This window comes from Bactrocera dorsalis, chromosome 6, assembly GCF_023373825.1.
Source record: "Bactrocera dorsalis isolate Fly_Bdor chromosome 6, ASM2337382v1, whole genome shotgun sequence".
Lineage (NCBI taxonomy): Eukaryota > Metazoa > Arthropoda > Insecta > Diptera > Tephritidae > Bactrocera > Bactrocera dorsalis.
In genome coordinates this window covers 11,947,858-11,954,147 of record NC_064308.1, presented here as the reverse complement: position 1 = coordinate 11,954,147, position 6,290 = coordinate 11,947,858, and positions in this window count along the sequence as shown.

Here is a 6,290-nt window from a genome sequence, read left to right as displayed (position 1 = left end):
GAACCGAGCCAAAGAATTAATAAGAACTCTGCACCAGATAAGAGAAACAGCGGATGGTTTTTTCAACGATATTTTCCAAACAGCATCACAAATGTCTAAAGATCTTTATGACATAGATCTTGTAGTGCCTAGAGTGACTTCGCGTCAAACTACTAGTGCTAATCCACCTTGCACAACCCCTGAAAGCCACTTCAGAGTTACAATATTTATTCCATGCGTTGATGCTCTGATTCAAAACATGACAGAACGTTTATTAGTGAATGAGGATATACGAGGGCTGTCCGATAAATAAGCGACCTCAACGTGAAGCTAGCGGCACATCTGAAAAAAAAGTTTCTACTTCAAATTGTGCATATTATAATAGCTACTCGCCAAAATTTCAGAAATTTATCTTTCGCAATTATCTGTTGACAGTCGTTTTTGTGAGTCTATTTCGGTGATTTCCCCAAAATGGAAAAAATTTAATATCGAGCTGTAATTATATTTTTATTTTTGAAAGGCAATACGCCTTCACAAATCAAAGATGAGTTGGACTCTGTGTATGGTGACTCTGCACTATCGTTTACCACCGTAAAATTTTGGGCAGCTGAATTTAAACATGGTCGCAGGAGCTTGGAAGATGATGAAGGTCCTGGGCGTCCAAAAACTGTAACCACTAACGATAACATCGCTAAAGTTCATCAATTGGTACTAGACGACCGCCGGATTAAAGTTAGGGAAATTGCTGAGATTATGAAGATGTCAAAAGAAACTTTTTGTCACATATTAAACCAAGATTTGGGCATGAGAAAGCTGTCCGCGCGTTGGGTGCCGCGTTTGCTTACGCTAGACCACAAACGTGCGCGCATGAACATTTCCAGCGCTCTGTTGGCTCAGTTTAGAGGCAATAAAACCCGTTTTTTGCGCCGATTGATAACTGTAGACGAAACTTGGATTCATCATTATACGCCCGAAACAAAAAACCAATCTAAACAGTGGATTGGAAAAGGGGAACCAGCCCCAAAAAAACCTAAAGCTGTGTATTCGGCTGGGAAAGTGATGGCGAGTGTTTTTTGGGACAGCCATGGAATTGTTTTTATCGACTATCTTGAAAAAGGAAAAACTATAACACGAGCATACTACGCATAATTATTGGACAAGCTAAAGGAAGAAATTTCGAAAAAATCGGCCACATTTGCAAAAAAAGAAAGTCTTGTTCCACCAAGACAACGCACCATCTCACACCTCAACAGTCGCCATGGCGAAAATCCACGAATTGCGGTTCGAACTGCTTGACCATCCACCTTATTCACCGGATCTAGCACCAAGAGAACCTGGCGCTCGGCGGCCAGAAATTTTCGTCAAATGAGGAGGCAATCTCTTTCGTGAACTCGTATTTTGCAGACAAAGACGCCAAGTACTATTTGGAAGGGTTGCAGAGATGGGAGCATCGCTGGGAGAAGTGTGTGGAGTTACAAGGAGACTATGTAGAAAAACAAAAAAAAAAAATTGAAAAAGCCGCGTGCATCATGGTTAGGTCGGTTATTTATCGGACAGCCCTCGTACTCTCGTCATTTCAAATTCTACTCCCAGGTTTTGCTGCAATTGATTATGCCGAAGAATTAAAAAATTTTACTATTTACTTCGAGGAGCAAATATCAATGACAGCATTAAAATCAGAGAATCGGTTGTGGTGTGCCAGCTTATCAACAATAGATCCAACCATAGAAGTGTTGAAATTACTGCAACATTGCTATGCAACGTATTTTAAAAATATTCACTACCTGCTTACAATTTTACCAACTCTTCCAGTGAGGACCGCTTCCTTCGAAAGAACTTCTTCAACCTTAAAAAGAATAAAAACTTTACCACGCAGTGTGATGGGCAATGAGCGGCTGAGTGCACTTGCTGTTATTGCAGTGCACTGGGATATTAAAATAGATCCAGATGAAGTAATTAATGATATGGCAAACAAGAAGAAAAGAAAAATATTACTTATTTAAGTTACAACTACCAAATCATTTAAGTAATATGTATGTGGCAACCTCGAATGATCGTAACGGCGTTAAATTAATCTTCGGCGCAGCACTCCTAAAATACAACTCTACCTAACTCCTAACGCTATCATATGTTTTTAATCCTTCATTCCTTTTATTATTATATTCTTACTAGTTCTTAAGTTATAACGAATAAGAAATAAATCTCTTCTGCGATTGGACGTCAAACACATCAGTCATCATCATTTTCACTGTTCCCACATCTGGTGACCCCGTAGGTAAATTGAACTTATTTATTTCATAGGAATGGCGTTAAACGATAGCCATGTGGTTTCTGGCAACCGGTACTCCGACGTCAATATTGGGGATTTTCAAAGTTCAACTCCACGTCTACCACTACCAACAATGACCGAAGACAACATCGAAGCTTATTTTTATTCGCTGGACTTTTGGTTTAGCGCTTCTTCGATTTCCAACGATAATAAGAAATTCGACATCGTTCTTGCATGTGTACCGCCTAACAAGTTGATAGAGCTTCGCTGCATCATAGACGCTGCGCCAACTAATTTTAAATACAAATACATTCAGGACAAGATCATCGAGCATTTTTCGGACAGTCAACAGCGGCGGCTGCAACGTGTTCTTAAAGACATGGTTCTAGGCGACCGACGCCCCAGCGAGTTATTTAACGACATGAAACGCGCAGCCGGGACGACTCTGAATGACAGCATTTTACACGATCTATGGGTAAGCAGACTTCCTCCGTATGTACAAGCAGCGATTATTGCTACAAACGTCGCTATCGTGGAAAAACTAAAGATCGCTGACTCCATTGTCGAAACTATTGGGATGCGACACAACCACGCGCAAGAGGGTCTGACACTTAATGAAGTTTCGAGCTTGAAACTTGAAATAGCAGAATTGACTAGGCAGGTGCATAAGCTTTTCAACAACAAAGGATCAAATTTTCGTTCGCGGTCTCGATCTAGGTCACGTGGATCCCATACGTCTTTAAGTAAACCGGACAAACCAATGTGCTGGTACCATAGTAAATTCGGTGCGAAAGCAACTAAATGCCGAGAGCCGTGCAATTTTGTTTTATTGAAAAAATCTTTATAGGGCCGCTCGGCTGCGACGGTTTTAGAGTTGGGCAAACAGTCTAAAACCTTCAAGACATACCGTTTACGCATATACGATACGTCAGCAAAATTAAATTTTTTAATAGATACCGGTGCGGACGTTTCCGTTATACCAAAATGCAACAACACAGCCCGAGCTTCCCCAAACGGTTTAAAATTGTTTGCCGCAAATGGATCGCCGATCTCTGTATTCGGTGAGGCGATTCTGAAACTGAATCTAAATTTACGACGCGAATTTTTGTGGAATTTCGTTATCGCTGATGTTTCGCAAGCAATTATTGGCGCTGACTTTCTGTCTCATTTCGAGCTTTTGGTCGATCTCAAAAATAGATGTTTACTCGATCGCAAAACCGAATTAAAAACGGTTTGCGAAATTGAAAAAACGTGCATACTCAGTATAAAATCTTTTAACGCGAATTCTACTTATTCGAATATTCTCGCAGAGTACAGCGATATCACACGCTCTCATCCGCTAAATTCACCAACGAAATCGTCTGTAGAACATCGAATTATTACCACCGGTCAACCCGTCTTCGCACGACCACGCCGTCTTTCACCCGAAAAATTAACAGCTGCTAAAGCTGAATTTGATTCGCTGATGAAACTGGGCATTTGTCGCCCTTCCAGTAGTAACTGGGCAAGCCCATTACATATGGTACGTAAGCCTGATGGAACGTGGAGACCATGCGGGGATTATCGTGGACTAAATGCAGTAACAGTTCCTGATCGATATCCGTTACCATTTTTGCACGATTTCTCTAACATCTTGGCAGGAAAACGCGTGTTTTCTAAAATCGATTTAAAAAAGGCCTTTCACCAAGTGCCAATAAACAAAGAAGACATTTGTAAAACGGCGATAACGACTCCTTTCGGACTCTACGAATTTACGCATATGACGTTTGGTTTGAGGAATGCAGCACAGACATTCCAAAGACTTATCAACGAAGTTTTTCGTGGTTTAAACTTCGTATTTGTTTATCTTGATGATGTATGTATTGCATCCAGTTCAGAAGAAGAACATCAAAACCACTTGCGCCAAGTTTTTCAACGACTCAGGGAGAACAACCTAACTATCAACGTTAGTAAATCGGAATTTGGTGTTTCGGAACTACGATTCCTCGGACATTCTATCACTAAAGATGGTATTCGGCCACTCCCAGAACGCGTTGAGGCTCTACGTAATTTTAAACGACCAGTTATCGTCAAGGACTTAAAGCGTTTTTTAGCGATGCTTAATTTCTACCGTCGTTTCATACCACACGCTCTGAAGACACAAGCCTGTCTTTTTGATATGGTTCGTGGTAATAAGCGAAACGATACTACACCACTTACTTGGTCAGCGGAAGCAGCAGACAGTTTTGCTGCATGTAGGGAACAACTGGCCAATTGTGCATTACTCGCTCACCCATCGCACAACGCGGAACTTTCTTTATGGGTAGATGCATCAGATTTTGCCGCTGGTGCAGTGCTAAATCAGTTCGTGGATGGTAGTCTACAACCATTAGGATTTTTCTCTCGCAGATTCACTAGTGCGGAAAAAAGATACAGCACTTACGACAGGGAGCTGACTGCCGCATACCTAGCATTACGACATTTTCAATACATGGTCGAAGGTCGCCGTTGTCATATTTACACAGACCATAAGCCGCTGATATACGCATTTCAACAAAAGTTAGATCGAGCTTCTAATCGGCAAATACGCCAACTCGACTTCATAGCTCAGATCACCACCGACATTCGCCATGTAAGCGGCGAAGATAATGTAACAGCAGACCTGCTGTCACGAATAAACTCAATTTCTACAGAAACTTTAAACTACGATACCTTGGCTGAGGACCAGTCCAAGGACGAGGAGCTTCGAAATCTTTTAAATGGTAACATAAAACACTCTCTTAACCTACAAAATTTCGCTCTTCCTTTTAGTTCCAGAAGCTTATGCTGCGACACCTCAACTGGCCGTGTTCGACCGTTCGTAACCAAGAACTTTAGAGAAACGGTTTTACGGTCAACTCACAATCTTTCACACCCAGGTATAAAGGGGACTACACGATTGGTAACAGAGCGATTTGTTTGGCCTGGTGTCCAGCGGGATAGCAGAGATTTTGCCCGCTGCTGTTTGCAGTGTCAGCGGAATAAAACTACACGACACAACCGAAGTTTGTTTCAGCGTCAAAAATGTCCAACACGTCGTTTCGTGCACATCCATATCGACTTAGTCGGACCATTTCCACCATCCGAAGGAAACCGCTATTGTCTTACTATCCTGGATAGATTCACACGCTGGCCAGAAGCGTTACCTATACCAGATATAACAGCTCCAACTGTTGCCAAAGCACTACTAAACGGCTGGATTTCACGGTTTGGTGTACCTGTAACTATCACATCTGACTTAGGACGTCAATTCGAGAGCGGCCTGTTTAAACAATTACTACAGCTATTGGGTACACGTCATTTTCGGACCACGCCTTACCACCCCCAAGCAAATGGTCTCGTCGAAAGATGGCATCGTACTTTAAAAGCAGCACTTCTATGCCATAACACTAATCAGTGGACTTCATATTTACCACTTATTTTATTGGGCTTACGATCCACATACAAAAGCGACTTGGATGCAGCACCAGCCGATCTAGTTTATGGCGAGAACCTGCGGCTACCTTCAGAATTTTTCATCGATAGCAAACCAACATACAGCGAAGCTGACATGGTCAAACAACTACGATCCTGTATGCGAGATCTGCGACCAGTTGACACCGCTTGGCACGCGAAACAAAAAGTATTCGTTCACCCCGGGTTACAAACCTGCCAACAAGTTTTTATTCGTGATGATCTAGTGCGACCATCGCTATCGCCCCCATACAAAGGACCTTACAAAATTATTCAACGATTTCCGAAATATTTTTTAGTGGAAGTAAACAACAGCGTTATTAAAGTTTCAATAGATCGTTTGAAACCTGCTTTCATCGCCACTACACAGAGTGTCTAGGAGGGGAGTATTGTGGCAACCTCGAATGATCGTAACGGCGTTAAATTAATCTTCGGCGCAGCACTCCTAAAATACAACTCTACCTAACTCCTAACGCTATCATATGTTTTTAATCCTTCATTCCTTTTATTATTATATTCTTACTAGTTCTTAAGTTATAACGAATAAGAAATAAATCTCTTCTGCGATTGG